The sequence below is a fragment of the Neomonachus schauinslandi genome, chromosome X, assembly GCF_002201575.2.
Source record: "Neomonachus schauinslandi chromosome X, ASM220157v2, whole genome shotgun sequence".
Classification (NCBI taxonomy): Eukaryota; Metazoa; Chordata; class Mammalia; order Carnivora; family Phocidae; genus Neomonachus; species Neomonachus schauinslandi.
The window spans coordinates 60,171,069-60,179,060 of NC_058419.1; the positions used below are offsets into that span (position 1 = coordinate 60,171,069).

At 36.4% G+C, this 7,992-nt stretch overlaps 1 non-coding gene across 1 annotated transcript; it reads left to right on the forward strand.

Annotated features, from left to right (window-relative positions):
* The first annotated feature begins 214 nt into the window (after nt 1–214).
* LOC123323520 lies at nt 215–345 on the forward strand. The gene has a single exon (XR_006539454.1). It is a non-coding gene; the product is annotated as a small nucleolar RNA SNORA63 (small nucleolar RNA).
* Nucleotides 346–7,992: the final 7,647 nt, after the last annotated feature.

Here is a 7,992-nt window from a genome sequence, read left to right on the forward strand (position 1 = left end):
GAACATTATAATTTTGCTTATGTATCTGTTCTTTGCTAAATGATTTTAAAGCATTATGAAGGCATTTTAAGCCTGAAATAGCAAAGTATTTCATCCTGCTACATATGAATGACATTTATTTTTATGGAGAATATGATGATGTTGCTCTAGTATAAGTTGTGCTTCACAATTAAAGTGGTAATATTCTAACTGTGTTAACAATACCATTATTTTGATGCAGGATCTAGTTACAATGTAGCTATAAAGTGCTGCCTTGTCTTTGCCCCCTGCTCAAAATAAAGCTGTTACCTTTCTAGCCCTGTCCGCCATGGTGCTTAGCAGCCAGGGATGCATGGTCTCAGACATGTTTACCAAGTAAAACACTGACTTGAGGGGTGCCTGGGTGGCTCAGTCATTAAGCATCTGCCTTCAGCTCAGGTCATGATCCCAGGGTCCTGGGATTGAGCCCCGCATCAGGCTCCCTGCTCAGCGGGGAGTCTACTTCTCCCTCTCCCACTCCCCCTGCTTGTGTTCCCTCTCTCGCTGTGTCTCTCTCTGTCAAATAAATAAATAAAATCTTTAAAACAAAACAAAAAAAAATACCATTATTTTTTATGACAAATAATACTATAATATCATTGACTAGAAGCAAAGTCATTGTAACTATATCTATAGAACTCTAGTATTAATGTGTTTGTGTTTTAAATTAAAGATTAATTCTATATTCCTATACACTAGCATATAGTAGTTGCTTAATAAATGTTTATTGAATGAATTGGTAAGCAGTCTTTTTTTTTTTAAAGATTTTATTTATTTATTTGAGAGAGAGAGAGAATGAGATAAAGCATGGGGGGGAGGGTCAGAGGGAGAAGCAGACTCCCTGCTGAGCAGGGAGCCCAATGCGGGACTCGATCCCCAGACTCCAGGATCATGACCTGAGCCGAAGGCAGTTGCTTAACCAACTGAGCCACCCAGGTGCCCAGTAAGCAGTCTTTTTATATCTTAAAATTTTTGGCTCATTATTGTAGATAACACTAGTATATCATATAACAAAAATGTCTGCCTTTCCTTACTTTATTCCCTACCTCTCTATTTGCCTCTCTTCTCTATGTGCTACTGTACTGAATGAATCAGATTAATAGTAGTGTTATTTCATCTTAAAAAGCCCAGACATTCAACTTGAACATGCTTAAAATTTATTTCCTGGACACATGCCATTCTTCTGAAGTGAAATTTTATGAAGTTTCTACCAAATACATTGCAACTAGTGGGACTATTTTAATGAAATTGTTAATATTATAAAGCTGGGGAAGATGTAGGGCATGCTATATATGATGATTACTAAAACTATTACTTCAGGTAAGTGTAGTAGAATAATATGGACAAATGAAATATAGTTATCTTCAGTAGTAACTAATGCAATCTTTTACTGTCTGAAATTTCACTGTATGTTTCACGTATGTTTATGTGAGTTAGTTTTTTTTTTTTTTAGTTGCAATGTGGCATAATTCCTCTTATGTAAACTGAATAATAGTGGTGAATTCAGTAAAATGCCAGGGTTGGCAGCTACACACACGTGTCCTTCAGCAAAAACAGAAACATCTAAACACAAGCAGAGTCTGTCAGAACCAAATTTGTCAGTATCTGGAAAACAATAAAAAGCTTACAATGACGAAGGAAACACTAAATCAAAAAGAAAAAAAAAAGCAACTTAAAAATAGCAGGAATACTATATAAAGTTTTAAAATTCCATTCACCCACCCTGGCTTAGTTATGGTTTTGAAGACAGTGGCCTGTGTTCCTGGTGTGAGACCTAGTTGCTGGTCCTAGAAGAAGCACATCAAATTTTAATACGAGTATTGTGTTTCTTCTAACCTATATGGGTGCTACCCAAAAGACTAACACAAGGCAGCTGACTGTGGTTCACCTAAATCACAACTCATCTGGGACAGAAAAGCAGAAGGTATTACTTAAAAACACTGTGTAAGACTGATGAATCACAGAACTGTACCTCTGAAACATTTAATACATTATATGTTAAAAAAAAAAAAGATAGTAGGAAGAGAAAAATGAAAGGGGGGGGAATCAGAGGGGGAGATGAACTATGGAAGACTATGGACTCTGAGGAACAAACTGAGGGTTCTAGTGGGGAGGGGGTGGGGGATGGGTTAGCCTGGTGATGGGTATTAAAGAGGGTACATATGGAATAGAGCACTGGGTGTTATACACAAACAATGAATCATGGAACACTACATCAAAAACTAATGATGTAATGTATGGTGATTAACATAAAATAATAAAATAAAGTTAAAAAAAAACTGTAATAGGAAAAACCCACAGCTGCCATGGGCAAAATATTATGTTTGAAAACATACAATACAAACATAAATAGCATCCTAACTTACGGAAGGAAAACTGGGTAAAGAGTTGTTGAGTAATTAAGGCATTCAAAAGTATGCATATATAATGGAAAATTTTGAAAGTAATGGGCATACCCAGGGCAGAAAGCATGTTCAAGAAAGACCTGAGAAGACTGTAAGTTTTCACCTTTGTCAGGTGTCTAAGTTCAGTATAAGAAGGAAATGAATGGTAAAGTAGCAAGGTAAATGGCCTGAGTAAATATAGAATGAGTGTCCAAGCACAAAACCAACCTGCAAAGACTGGGAGAGTTGTTTGTTTTGTTCCTAGTATTCAAGGAAATCTTTGTCAAACCATAAGGTAATACAAGCTAAAGTTAGAGATTTCAATGACTACATGAAACAAAGAATATAGTCTTTACAAGAACAGTGTGAGGGTTACTGAAAAAAAAGAAAAGATTGCAATTTTCTACAAACAAAACACCAAGTCCTTGAGATGTAAGGATTAATAATTTTCAACATTATTACATTATAATATTCAAATATTTAAACTTCAACAACAAAAAAAAATGACAAAACCTATTTGAAAACAGCCATCCCTAAGGAAGCCTAGCAATTGGACTTAATGGACAAAAACTTTATCATAAATATGCTCAAGAAAACTATAGATAAAGAAGTAAAGGAAACTAGAAAATGATGAATAAAATGAGAATATTAATGAAGATAAACAAATCACAGAAAGGACCAATGTAAAAAATTATGGGGCTGAAAAATAATAACTAAAATTTAAAAAAATGCTAGAGGAATTCAACAGAAGATTTCAGGAGGCAGAAGAAAGAATCAGTGAATTGGAAGACAGAACAATTGAAACTATACATTCTGAGGAACAGGGATAAAACAATGAAGAAAAGTGATCACATCATAAGGGATGTGTGAGACACTATCAAGGGGACAAACATAGACATTCTGGAATTTTTAGATGGAGACAAAAGAAAGACAGAGAAACAAAGAGAATATTTGAAAAAATAATGTCTCCAAAACTGTTAAATTTAATAAAATATAGGAATATACTAATCTAAAAGACCCAACTAATGTTAAGTAGAATAAACTTAGAGATACAGACACCTAAATTCATTGTAATCAACATGTCAAATGGAGAGAGAGAGAGAGAAAATCTTGAGAGAGGCAAAAAAGTGGAAACTTAAAAAATGCAGGAAACTCTCAATAATATTAAGAGCAAATTTGTCAAGAAAAAGCATCCTAGAAGGCAGTGAACAGACATATTTTTAGGTATGCACAAATGAATATGAGCGGGGAATCAAACCATAAGGCAGTAAAAATTAACCACAAAATAAAGCAGTAATGGGGGGAATAGAAAAGTTATGACATACAGAGAAGAGATAGCAAAATGGCAGATTGAAGTCTTTCTTCATCAGTCATTACTTTAAGTGCTTAGATCTATAAAGAATTTCTCAAACTCAACACCCAAAAAACAAATAAGTCACAAAATGAGCAGAAGACATGAGCAGATACTTCTCCAAAGAAGAAATACAAATAGCTAACAGACACATGAAAAAATGTGCAACACCATTAGCCATCAAGGAAATTAAAATCAAAACCACATTGAGGGGCGCCTGGGTGGCTCAGTAAGTTGAGCATCTGCCTTCGGCTCAGGTCATGATCCTGGAGTCCTGGGATCGGGGCCTGCATTGGGCTCCCTGCGGAGTAGGGAGCCTGCTTCTCCCTCTCCCATTCCCCCTGCTTGTGTTCCCTCTCGCTGTGTCTTTCTTTATCAAAAGAAATAAATAAAATCTTTTAAAAAATGAGATACCACCTTACACCAGTTAGAATGGCAAAAACTAACAAGGCAGGAAACAACAAATATTGGCAAGGATGTAGAGAAAGGGGAACCCTCTTACACTGTTGGTGGGAATGAAAGTTGATACAGCCACTTTGGAAAACAGTATGGAGGTTCCTCAAAAAGTTAAAAAATAGAGCTACCTTATAACCCAGCAATTGCACTACTGGGTATTTACCCCAAAGATACAGATATAGTGAAAAGAAGGGGCACATGCACCCCAGTGTTCATAGCAGCAATATCTACAATAGCCAAATGTCCTTCAACAGATGAGTGGATAAAGAAGATGTGGTTCATATATACAATGGAATATAACTCAGCCATCAGAAAGGATGAATACCTACCATTTGCATCAACATGGATGGAACTGGAGGGAATTATGTTACGTGAAATAAGTCAAACAGAGAAAGACAATTATTATATGGTTTCACTCATATATGGAAGGAAGGGAAAACTGAAGGGGGGGATATCAGAAGGGGATATGAACAATGACAGACTATGGACTCTGGGAAACAATCTGAGGGTTTCAGAGGGGAAGTTTGTGGGGGGATGGTGTAGCCTGGTGATGGGTATTAAGGAGGGCACATGTTGTATTGAGCACTGGGTGTTATATGCAAATAATGAATCATTGAACACTACATCAAAAAAAAGGACTAAAAATAGAACAAATATAACAATATGTTGTCATAAAAATTAATAATAAATAATAAATGAACGAATAAATAAATAATAAAGAATGGGGCACCTGGGTGGCTCAGTCAGTTAAGTGTCTGCCTTCAGCTCAGGTTGTGATCCCAGGGTCCTGGGATTGAGCCCCCTGTTGGGCTCCCTGCTCAGCAGGGAATCTGTTTGTTCTTCTTCCTCTACCCCTCCCCCTGCTTGTGCTCTCTTTTTCTCTCTCTTACTCTCTCTCTCAAATGAATAAAAATAAATAAATAAAACTCTTTAAAAAATAAAAAGAAATAAATGCTAATGGGTTAAACTGTCCAATCAAATGACAGATTGGAAAAATAGATTAAAAAATTTTGCCATACATTGTTGACAAGATGAATACCTTAAATCTAGAGACACAAACAGATTGAAAGGGAAAAAATGGAAAAATATATTCCATGAAAATAGTAATCAAAACAGAAGTGAAGTAAACTGGAGTCAGTATACTAAAATCAGACCAAGTAGACTTTGAGTCAAAACTGTTACAAGAGACAAAAAACATATTATGATTAAAGGTTAATAAATTAAAGGGATATAATAATTATAAAAAATTGTGCACCAAAAAATACAGTCCCAAAATATGTGAATAAATCAATGATTGGAAGAGAGAAAAAAAAGTTTAAATATAATAGCTGGAGAATTTAATACTCCACTTTCACTCATGGACAGAACATCCAGACAAAAATAAAATAAAAAAATAATAAACAGAAGCAATATTGTAAACAAACCAGACCTAAGATATATTCATAGAACATTTCAGTTAGCAATAGCGTAATACATATTCTTCTCAAATACGCATGGAGTATTCTCTAGGATAGATAATATATTAAGCCACAAATCAAGTCTCAATAAATTAAAAAAACAAAACAAAATGCAATACAAAGTATCTTCTCCAACTACAATGGAATTATGTTAGAAAACAATAACAGAAGGAAAACTAGAAAGCATACAAATGTATGATAATTTAATAAACAAAAACTATGAACAAACAATCGCTCCAAAGGGAAATAATAACAAAGGAAAAAAAAAAGTTGAAGATTCCACAGTGTAACACAGTGACAGAGGAAGATTCTGAACTCACCTCCCTCACAGATAGAATAAATCTATTTATTTTTTTTTTATTTTTTTATTCTTATGTTAATCCCCATACATTACATCATTAGTTTTAGATGTAGTGTTCCATGATTCATTGTTTGTGCATAACACCCAGTGCTCCATGCAGAATGTGCCCTCCTCAATACCCACCACCAGGCTAACACATCCTCCCACCCCCTCCCCTCTAGAACCCTCAGGTTGTTTTTCAGAGTCCATCATCTCTCATGGTTCGTCTACCCCTCTGATTTCCCCCTCTTCATTCTTCCCCTCCTGCTACCTTCTTCTTCTTCTACTTCTTTTTTTTTTCTTAACATATATTGCATTATTTGTATCAGAGGTACAGATCTGAGATTCAACAGTCTTGCACAATTCACAGCGCTTACCAGAGCACATACCCTCCCCAGTGTCTATCACCCAGTCTACCCATCCCTCCCACCCCACCTCCCACTCCAGCAACCCTCAGTTTGTTTCCTGCAATTAAGAATTTCTCATATCAGTGAGATCATATGATACATGTCTTTCTCTGTTTGACTTATTTGACTCAACATAATACCCTCCAGTTCCATCCACGTCGTTGCAAATGGCAAGGTCTCATTCCTTTTGATGGCTGCATAATATTCCATTGTATATATATATATATATACCACATGTTCTTTATCCATTCATCTGTCGATGGACATCTTGGCTCTTTCCACAGTTTGGCTATTGTGGACATTGCTGCTATAAACATCGGGATGCACGTACCCCTTCGGATCCCTACATTTGTATCTTTGGGGTAAATACCCAGTAGTGCAATTGCTGGATCATATGGTAGCTCTATTTTCAACTTTTTGAGGAACCTCCATACTGTTTTCCAGAGTGGCTGACCAGCTTGCATTCCCACCAACAGTGTAGGAGGGTTCCCCTTTCTCCGCATCCCCGCCAACATCTGTCGTTTCCTGACTTGTTAATTTTAGCCATTCTGACTGGTGTGAGGTGGTATCTCATTGAGGTTTTGATTTGGATTTCCCTGATGCTGAGCGATATTAAGCACTTTTTCATGTGTCTGTTGGCCATTCGGATGTCTTCTTTGGAAAAATGTCTGTTCATGTCTTCTGCCCATTTCTTGATTGGATCATTTGTTCTTTGGGTGTTGAGTTTGATGAGTTCTTTATAGATTTTGGATACTAGCCCTTTATGTGATATGTCATTTGCAAATATCTTCTCCCATTCTGTTGAATGTCTTTTGGTTTTGTTGACTGTTTCCTTTGCTTTGCAAAAGCTTTTTATCTTGATAAAGTCCCAATAGTTCATTTTTGCCCTTGCTTCCCTTGCCTTTGGCGATGTTTCTAGGAAGAAGTTGCTTCGGCTGAGGTCAAAGAGGTTGCTGCCTGTGTTCTTCTTTAGGATTTTGATGGACTCCTGTCTCACATTGAGGTCTTTCAACCATTTGGAGTCTATTTTTGTGTGTGGTGTAAGGAAATGGTCCAGTTTCATTCTTCTGCATGTGGCTGTCCAATTTTCCCAACACCATTTGTTGAAGAGACTGTCTTTGTTCCATTGGACATTCTTTCCTGCTTTGTCAAAGATGAGTTGACCATAGAGTTGAGGTCCATTTCTGGGCTCTCTATTCTGTTCCATTGATCTATGTGTCTGTTTTTGTGCCAGTACCATACTGTCTTGATGATGACAGCTTTGTAATAGAGCTGGAAGTCTGGAATTGTGATGCCGCCGGCTTTGTTTTTCTTTTTCAACATTCCTCTGGCTATGCGGGGTCTTTTCTGGTTCCATACAAATTTTAGGATTATTTGTTCCATTTCTTTGAAAAAAGTGGATGGTATTTTGATGGGGATTGCATTGAATGTGTAGATTGATCTAGGTAGCATTGACATCTTCACAATATTTGTTCTTCAGATCAATGAGCATGGAACGTTTTTCCATTTCTTTGTGTCTTCCTCAATTTCTTTCATGAGTATTTTATAGTTTTCTGAGTACAGATCCTTTGTCTCTTTG